Source organism: Peromyscus californicus, unplaced genomic scaffold (genome assembly GCF_007827085.1).
Source record: "Peromyscus californicus insignis strain IS unplaced genomic scaffold, ASM782708v3 Scaffold_27__1_contigs__length_724164, whole genome shotgun sequence".
In the NCBI taxonomy this organism is placed as follows: domain Eukaryota; kingdom Metazoa; phylum Chordata; class Mammalia; order Rodentia; family Cricetidae; genus Peromyscus; species Peromyscus californicus.
Genome location: NW_026294537.1, coordinates 146,316 through 156,076, shown reverse-complemented (window position 1 = coordinate 156,076; position 9,761 = coordinate 146,316). Strand labels below are relative to the sequence as shown.

Sequence of the window (9,761 nt, the reverse complement as noted above, 5' to 3'; positions counted from 1 at the left end):
TAAAACCTTTCTTTAAAAAAAAAAGACAAAAAGGGGAAGTGCTATAAATGATTAACTGATAAGTAAAGTGCTGATTGGCCAGTAGCCAGACAGGAAATATTGGTGAGACAAAGGAAAAAGAAAAGGGAAAAGTAAAAGAGAGAGAAGCTGCCAGCTGCCACCATAAAAAGATGTTAAGATACTGGTAAGCCACAAGCCACGTGGCAACTTATAGATTAATAAAAATGGCTTAATTTAAGATATAAAACAGCTAACAAGAAGCCTGAGCCATTAGGCCAAACAGTTTAAGTAATATAAGCATCTGTGTGTTTATTTTATAGGTGGGCTGTCAGACTGCTGGGGCTTGGCTGGACTCGGAGAGAAAACTCCAACTACAGGAAAGTAAGAAGAATTGCTCTAGGGGTGATGCTTGGATATCCCTGGGATGAGAAAATAGAGCAGATATTATGGATGCATTGGAAGCAGTTGGGGATATAAACAGAAAAGTTCAGGTGAGTAAGGAAAGGACAGAGAGTGAGAAGGCAGTGTGGGAACAGATGACTAAAATAAGGGAGATTTTAACAGGGGATGTGGAACAGACTTCCTGGAATCTATAAGGATGACCCCATTGAGGACCAAGCCAGACACAAAACATTCAGCTGACACTTGACCTGCCTGCAAGATAGGCTGGGGCAATCGTGGCTCAGAGATTGTGTGGTCACCAACCAATGACTGGTCTAATGAATCCCAAACTGTGAGAGCCTAAAGGTCTTCTTGGATAATCAGAAGCTTACACACAGCCCCTTGCTTGCTCATGAGTGGCTACTTAGATATATTTCATGAGAGTTGCCAAGATGTTTCTGTTTTTAGTCAGGTCTTTATCTATGAGTGAAACTTTTTGATGATTTTTATCTTTTCTGAAAGAGTTTGCTAGAATATATAAACTGTAAAAAGGCATGATAGGACAGAGCAATGAGAGAGAACAGCATGAGGGAGAACAGCATGATGAGAACAACATGAGAGAATAAAGAAAAGAAACCATCAAGAGAGTAAATGAATGTTCTTACTTTCCTTAATTACACTCAGATAGAAAAGGCATAGCTTTACCATGCTGTAGATTTCTCTTTCAGCCTTGAGTGCTGTTCTGAAGGCTGTACCTCTAGGGTAGTTCCAGGAAACTGCAGTTAGGATGTAATTTATGAGAGAATAGATTTTTTAAAAAAGAAAGAAAGGGCTGTGAGCACAGTGAGAAAAAATTGGAACAAGGCAAGACTAAAACTCAACAGTGCAAACAACAAATCCTATAGCTCTGTCTAAGATAGGTGGGGCTTCATTCTCAAAGGGCTTAGATAACTCTATCCTTAAAATTTTCATACATGTCTCTCCTTTTGCTAATTCCACTCCCTGTATGCAACTCTTCATTAGCAGATGTCTCATAGCTTGGGTATCACAAAATCCTATCATGTCAAAATACAAAACTGGCTATATCTTTACAGCTTCATGCTGAAGAACTAAAGCACCTCCATTTTAAGCAAGCCCCTAACCCAAATTTGAAACAGGCCTGAGTTTCGAATTCTCAGAACTGCTGATATCAAGTTAACCATCTGGTAGTGACTGTTTAACCATGGAATGTCCCAACCCGAGGGCAGTCAATGAGAAATGCTGACAAACAACTACCACCTAGTAGTAAGATGAAGATAAGGTTTCTGGAAAGTTCCTAGAAGTGAGCCAATCAGAATTCTACCCATACTAGCACCCCTACCTGATGTAACCTTGTGGGTTTTGCCTTTAAAAACTGAGCTTGCAGAGGACCGGGCACCTCTTCCAGCCTCCACTGTATTAGATGGCTTGTTGTGGTCCCTGCCTAGGCATGTATTGCTCCCCAATAAAGCCTTGCTTTTGCATTATGGTAAGTTTGTCTTCAGTGGTCTCTCTGGGGATCACAATCTGGGCACAACAATGCAATGAACTCTCACAGTCTGCTCATTGGATTTCTGACTCTCTCAAAAATATATTGGTTCAACAGTGCTGAACTTAAACCACAGAGGAAGAATCTATGACCTATAAGTTTTGCATCTTTCTTGTTTCCAGAACCAGTACAACATGAGTGACCCTCAAAATTGGCTTCTAAGTTGTGATGGATTCTACCACACTGTGCTCTATGAAGTTGCTTCTTCAGTTTAGGAATCAAGTTGCCTATTCCTTCCATAAATTAAGGCTTAGATGGATAGAGTCTTACCCTAGAGTACCTTCCTAGGCTTCACATGCTGAGAACAGCCATCTTTTTATAGCACTAAACTTCTTGAAATTTCCTGCCTCTGCTTCACCACAGGACCACCATTTGAAACTACCTCATTCTGTTTTTCTCTATGTATTGTATGTATCCAGGAGAGAGCCTACTCTCTATGAGGAGGAGGGGTGGCTGGATGGGGGTAGGTGGTGGCAGCAGGAGAAGAGGAGGGAGAGAGAACAAGGGTTGATATATAAAAGGAAAGAAAATTTTTTAAATAAAAAATTATTAAAAAAAGAATAGATTTTAAAAAAAGAGAAAGGGATGTGGGCACTGACTTTTCATTTGTTTCTGTAGCACTTGTGTCTTTTCCAATGTAGACCTGAATGAGTCATCAGTAATAAACACCAAACAGAATCAATACTTTGTCCAAAAAATCAGCCAATTACTTTCTAATTCTGCCTTACTCAATTTATCAGGGTATTGAGAAAATAGCAATGATTTGGGGATAAAATATACAAATGACCTCTATCTAAATTTTCCAGGGAGTCTATTTCCCCCTTAAATCCTATGACCCCAAGCTCCACTGTCTGCATTACTTTCAAACTCCCATATTCCTATTCCCACAATAATTGCCAATTAAGCTCTGTGTGAAGTTTTCTATGGCTTTTGACATCTAAAGTCCCAATATCTTCCACATTCCTCCAAAAGACAACGTTCCCACATTCTACCCAGCATCAAAATCACTTTTGGTGTACCTTATTTTGATCCAACTTATTTGTTTCTTGCTGAAATTAAATTATCTAACCAAAAGCATTTCAGGTTATGATCATGTTTATTTGGCTGATATTGCCAGATCACAATCAACAATTGTTGCAGATTAGGATAGAAACTCAAGCTTGTAACTGAAGACAAAAACCATGGAGAAACTTTGTTTACTTCCATTCTCTCTTGCTGGGTCACTGTCTTATCCTAAGCTAGATATCACAACATTCTCAGACCCTCTTGCTTAGCGTATTGTAACCTCAGTGGAAGAGCCTTCCTACACCAATCAACACAGTTTCTCAAAACCATAGTAACTAGCAATTCTGATCTGGGCAGAGCCTCAACTGATGCTCCCTCAGATGACTCTAGGCAACCTCATGTTGACAGCTGAAGCTAATTAAGACAGAGAATAGTACTAGAAGATTTTAAAAACACAAACACAATATATTAACCATGTCAATCACTTAAGCAGCAGAAACCCAAACATGAAGTTAGCAACAACTGGAAAACACAGATGTGTTAAGAAATGAGGTTGAAGTGAGTCTCTGAGATCAAGAAGAGAAAACTAAAACTGTATCTCCACAGAAACTTCTGAAACCAACAAAACCTCAAGTAACTCATATCATCATATAGCAAATTTTCTGGAAAAAAAATGGTGAAGATCCATTATTTTCCAGAGAAACAACAAATTTAGATGACAATAATCAACTTCATAGATGGCACCACTGATCAAACATGACAAAAAGACAGAATTACAAATATATATCATGGTCCCTTAAACAAGAACAAGATTCTAATCAAAATTAAATGACAAAAATTCAATGGCCAACACTCATCCTGTGCACTCTATTTCTGTCTTTTGCCGATAATAGAAAATGCATAGAATGATGTGAGCTGTTCCACCAAAGTTGTAAAGATTTCCTTGAAGCTTTCTGATGTTTCAACTTTGTAGAAAATAGTTTGGATTATTAAAAGGATCTCACTATCTTATTAAAAAAAAAGAAAATAATATTTGTTAGGATTACTTAGACACCATTTTGTTTCCTATGACTGATGATTGCCGGTAAGTCTGCATCAGAGTGAAGGAACTAAAACTTTTTCAAACCAAATGCAAGATAACAGATTTTTAAAGAAATTGTGTGTGATTTGTATTGTTCATGTAAAGCAACTTGTTTTGCTCTAATTGCTTTATGAGTCAGAAGAACTTTTGAAAACAAGATCATCCCCACATTTTGTATATGTTCATGTGTGAAAGACAATGCCTCCCATGTGCATACATGTGACATACAAGAAGAGAAGGTGTCAGATCCCCTGGATCTGGAGTAGCAGGTGGTTATGAGCCTCTAACTTGGATATTGGAATATGAAATCAGGTTATCCCCAAGAAGAATATATGTTTTGTCACCTACTCAGCCTTATACTACTTTTTATCCAATACAATAAGTCTTCCACAGATTAACAACAACAAAACATAAATAAACAAAGGAAATAAATGATCCATATGATGCATCATGCATCAATATTAAGAGGTTGTGTATGGTAAATTTGCAGCATGAATTGAATATAATCAAAAGAAATGCCTCAACAATTTATGACAGGATTTCTGTTTCGAATGCTATATGCAAAGTGGAAACACACAGAATGCTCACCAGGATTATGAAAAAAAAAAGTACACATATTGACACCATGTGGCTTCTATATTTACATCAAAGCTGCAACAATCAAGAACTTGTACAATATTTTTGAAGGAATAAAAGAGATAGAAAGAGCCAACAACAAAAGCAGGAAAATATAGTCAACTTTTAATCAAAAGAACAAAGGAAACACAGCCAGGAAAAGTTTTGTCTTGACCAATGTTACCCAGCTACCTGTGATTCTATGTGCATAGAAATTCACAACTTCCACAAAATTAACTCAGAGTGACCTTCAATATTATATTACTGACCCTCCAGCTACTAATACTTTTTTTCCAAACAGAGAGGCCCCAAGCTCTAGAGCTCTCCTGGCAAATGAAGGTACTCTCTTGCTATGGTTCTGAAAAATTCTCATGTCTCCCTGTAGTTTCAGGCAAACCCAGCCCCACTGATGCCCAATCACAAAATGATATAAAAGAATAATTTAATGTCTATCGCTTGCCACATAGATTATGGCACATGATTTGGAATCTGCCCTATCCACCTTCCCAACAACAGGCAAGCCTGAAATATATCTGCAGCTTAGTAACTTCTTCCATGGAAATGAACTTCCAAGAATCAGGTCAATACTGGTATCAGAAATGTTAAAACATTCTAAGCATGTGTTTCTGAAAGATGATTCCCCAGCACTTCCTTCTATGAGTTTCTAAACTATTTGTAGCATTTATAAAACAAACCTTAATGTGGAGACTCAATGCTCAGAAATTCTAGAAACCAGACTTTCAGTTTTCAAATTTGTCTTCCCATTGCACATCAAAAGCAGTACTCATGTGTGTCCACTGGACAGTGATTCAGAAACATCATATCCTCCCATAACAGGGCTGCAGAGTCTTTCCTTCCTCAGGAAATTCATACACAAGGAGGCTCAGTGGAAAACAGCCACTTCCAAGGTCACCACATAGACCAACAGAACCACAGTCTGGTTCATGGTCCCTCCAAATTCCAGCAGAAATGAAAGCTCAGCAGACCTGTTCTTAACACCCTACACCCACCATGGCATGGCTTGTGGTCTTCCTTACAATTCACTACAGCAGAAACAAAGGAGAATCATGATAAAAACCCACAAACTACCTGTAACTAGTACTCCTGATTGCTAACTCTTCCTAGAATCCCACATTGGCTAGGGCCACCCAGCTGGGCCTCAGAATTAGCAGTTCCCCTATTAGGTGACAGAGATCAAATGATGGGACAGCACATTCCTTCCAGCTCTGCTTTTCCAGCCCAGCAGCAAGGGTCATAGTCTCTCCTAGAACACATCCTGTTCCTCAGCCAAAGCACAGGGTTCTTTGTGTGCACATTCTATTACACACCCAATATCCAGTGCAGATAATTACCTCATAGCTGGGAAATCCTGCAGACAAACACAGGGGACATTCACACAGTAACTTTTGCTGCTGTGTAACTGTTATTAAAGAAACACAAGGCATGAATGAGGGGTCATTGTAGAACTTTGACACAGAAAAGAGAATGTGAATATGATGTAGCTATAATCTCACAAATTATTTTAAAAAGTTGAAGCAGCCTTTATGGCCATGTGCTTCAGAGAATAGGGATTTGTATTAGAGCACATTAAAGATTTCTTATATGTTTTCTCTAAGGATGAATATCTTAAACCAGAAAAATAATGGTGATGTTAGGCAGGGCCACATCATTTATCCAGATCTTCTATTTTTTTAGCTGAACTATTATAAAAAAAGCAATTTGGTTTCCCAATAAGGTTTGTTCTTTACCAAGATTCTTGATTGCCCTCATCTGTGGATTGCAAGAAAAGGTCAACCAGGACATTCATGGAGCATCTAAAATTGATTACCCAATTCCACATTGCTAATATCAACTACTATTGAAGCAAGAAAGCTCTCATACACCATCCTGACTCCAATGTTCTGAACTGTGACCAGCGTCAAAGTTGGTCAGTGAATTTAATTCTTGCAGAGGTTCCCTTATAAGTCCCCACTAAAAGCCACAGAGATTGGAGTTCACTCATTAACTGGTTTATTTTTCCTTTTCACTGAGCTGTCAAGGCCCAGCCTGGAAGAAGTTACAGGACCACCTTCCCAGCACTGGGCAGTAGAGGCAGGATTAAGTGTTCAATGCATTTCTTAGTCACGTAGCATGAGGCAAGCCTAAGCAATAGGAGACATTGCTCTACACAGAAATCAATGATCAACATCACTTGAGAGAAAAATGAATGAAATTAATAACATAAAAACATTAGAGAATAGAAACAAATAGAGATAGGATAAGTAATGTACTTAAAGAAAATATTTAAAAATGATATCAATAAGTGATTTTTAAAATGATAAAAATAATGTTGTTTTAAGATTAAAAAAACTTAGCTATATTGACTTTGAAAAAGAGTAGGCCCTTATCTAGTTCAAGGAATACAATTAATAAAAGGTAGATTGATGTTGTTCATATGTACATGTTGGCTGCTGATATCTGAACCTGATAAGTAGAGTTACAATCAATGGCCTCTTTCTCAAACCTCTGAGCTTATGTAACTGTGTTGAGCAGGAATGAACATACCTGCATTGGACCATTGCTTAATTGTAGATTCAGTATTCATTGGCTCAAGATAACCTATCCGCCGGGCGGTGGTGGCGCACGCCTTTAATCCCAGCACTCGGGAGGCAGAGCCAGGCGGATCTCTGTGAGTTCGAGGCCAGTCTGGGCTACCAAGTGAGTTCCAGGAAAGGCGCAAAGCTACACAGAGAAACCCTGTCTCGAATAAACCAAAAAAAAAAAAAAAAGATAACCTATCCAAACAATACAACACAATCTGGTCTTTGTTCATTCAGGACATGAATTAACACATGCTGGGAAACTACAAAATCACTCCCAGTACCACAGTCAGGTCTTTTTTCATAATGGTGGCTCCAGCAGCTAATTGCCTACCTTGTTTCTGCCAGCAGTGTACACAATAAAATATTCCTTCTATTTTGCATAACCACACAGCTGCCATGATATGCTTACTGGTAGGAAACACCTAGATCCATAAAATGACACTACCTAGGCATCCACCCAAGAATGGGCCAGCAACTAAGGGAAAGTACCTGACATTCCAAACTTTCCAACCATTACATAAGAATAGATAAGAGCTGGGCGGTGGTGGCGCATGCCTTTAATCCCAGCACTCAGGAGGCAGAGCCAGGCGGATCTCTGAGTTCGAGGCCAACCTGGGCTACCAAGTGAGTTCCAGGAAAGGTGCAAAGCTACACAGAGAAACCCTGTCTCGAAAAACCAAAAAAAAAAAAAAAAAAAGAATAGATAAGATCAATATCACCAGATATCTGTTTGAGGGTGTCAGATCACCTAGAACTGGAGTTGCAGACTCCTGATCTGGAGTTACAGATAGTAGTGAGCTTCTATATATTCTAGGAATGGAAGCTGGATGCTCTGAAAGAAACTGCAGTGCTTTTAACTGGTAAGGTATTTTCTACTTTAAGTTTTCTATTCTTCATTATGTTTTCTGTCCAAGGCAGCCTCATCAGGGTAAGACACCTGGTATTGATTAAAAAGTAGAATTCTCTTTCATCTGAGAGAATAAGGCAGGGAAAATCTCCCTAATTATTTGTCCAATACAACATGGTCGGCCAATTATTCATATATGTACAACCAACAAAAATGGATGCAGCAGGTTGTTTTCATGTATTTCAGCATGCTTATTCATCCACACATAACAAGGAAAAATTTAGAAGGGATTTGGGAAGGAATTAAATGAAGAGATAAAAGGGAAAAGGAATGTAATATCTTTTAAATAGCAATTTATGAAAATAAACTTTAAATAAAAAGAGGGGCTAAGAACACTGGATGTTGTTACAGAGGAACCAGGTTCCATTTCTAGAATCCACATGGTAGTTAACCATTTACTGTAACTCCAGTTCTAGGCATCTCCTGCCTTTTTCCGACCTCTGTAAGTACCGTGCACTGATGCATGCATGGAAAACACTCATCTAATTTATGTTTTTTAAGTTAGAAAAAGGGAAGAATGAAATTTTCTTTTTTTCACAATTAAGACTTTTATTTGTCACTATTAAACATCTGGATTTCAAACAGATTCTTGGGCTGGTGGTTCATATCCATCAGCTTGTTTAACTTTAGCACCTGTCTCATCACCAGTAGCTTTTCCAGAACTACCACCTTCACCATGGAGCTCCATGAGTTTTCCCAATTCAAACTTGGGTTTGTTCAGCATTTTCACTTTTCTAACGAAGACATCATGAAGAGGATAAATGGACTGGCAAGCCTTTTCTGTCTTTCCCAATGCTGTCTGGAATCAATTTATTAACCACTTCCTTCAAGTCATTTGTCTGCACTTCTCGGGTCATGATTTCCATCATCTTCTTCCGGATCTGGTGGACCTGCCGGTGCTGTGCATAAGAGGTCTTGCGTATCTGGTTGTTGTGTTTTTTAGTGAAACCAACACAGAACAGATGGAGCAAATAACCATCAGTTGTCTTGACATCCACATGAGCTTCAATCACGGTCTGCCACTTTTTGACCATGGAACACATTTTGTCCCAGGTAAGATCCATGCCATGGAAGTTAGTCAGACAGTTTTTGCCCAAAACATCCTCGGTAATTAGCTTGAATTTTCTAAATGCAGCTTCGTCATTCTGTAGATCAGCAAGGCTCACTTCAAACACATGACCCTTGAGGCCATCAGAGGCGATTTTGGTTCCTTGAGTCCTCGTGACTAGTGTCTTTCCAATATTTCTAATATTGAACATGGCCGTAGCTTTCACATCATACCAATCTTTCTTCAAAAATGGATCAACCACTTCTTCTTGGCTCCCTTCTTGCCGCCTTTTGTCAGGCGCTTGTTCTTGCTGACCGCCATTGTGCTGCGGAGAGAGCCCAGAATGAAATTTTCTACACTGATGTCACAGATCTGAAACAGACAGTGGCTAGGCTTAGTTAAAACAACATCCCTATGGTCTTGCATGTTAGGAGCTGTGGCCTTCCACTGAGCCAGCCTGCTCAGAGTCAAAAGCAGCTTCATTCTGAGGTTAATACAGTTCATCATAATCACTCATGTAATAGCATAGTATACAGTGTTGTTAAGTGACTTTTCCTTGAAGTTTTCTGTATTTG

General features: G+C 38.9%; 1 pseudogene; it reads right to left on the bottom strand.

Moving 5' to 3' along the window:
• Positions 1-8,715: 8,715 nt before the first annotated feature.
• LOC128120198 (40S ribosomal protein S3a-like) lies at positions 8,716-9,507 on the bottom strand (annotated as a pseudogene).
• Between the last annotated feature and the right edge of the window lie 254 nt (positions 9,508-9,761).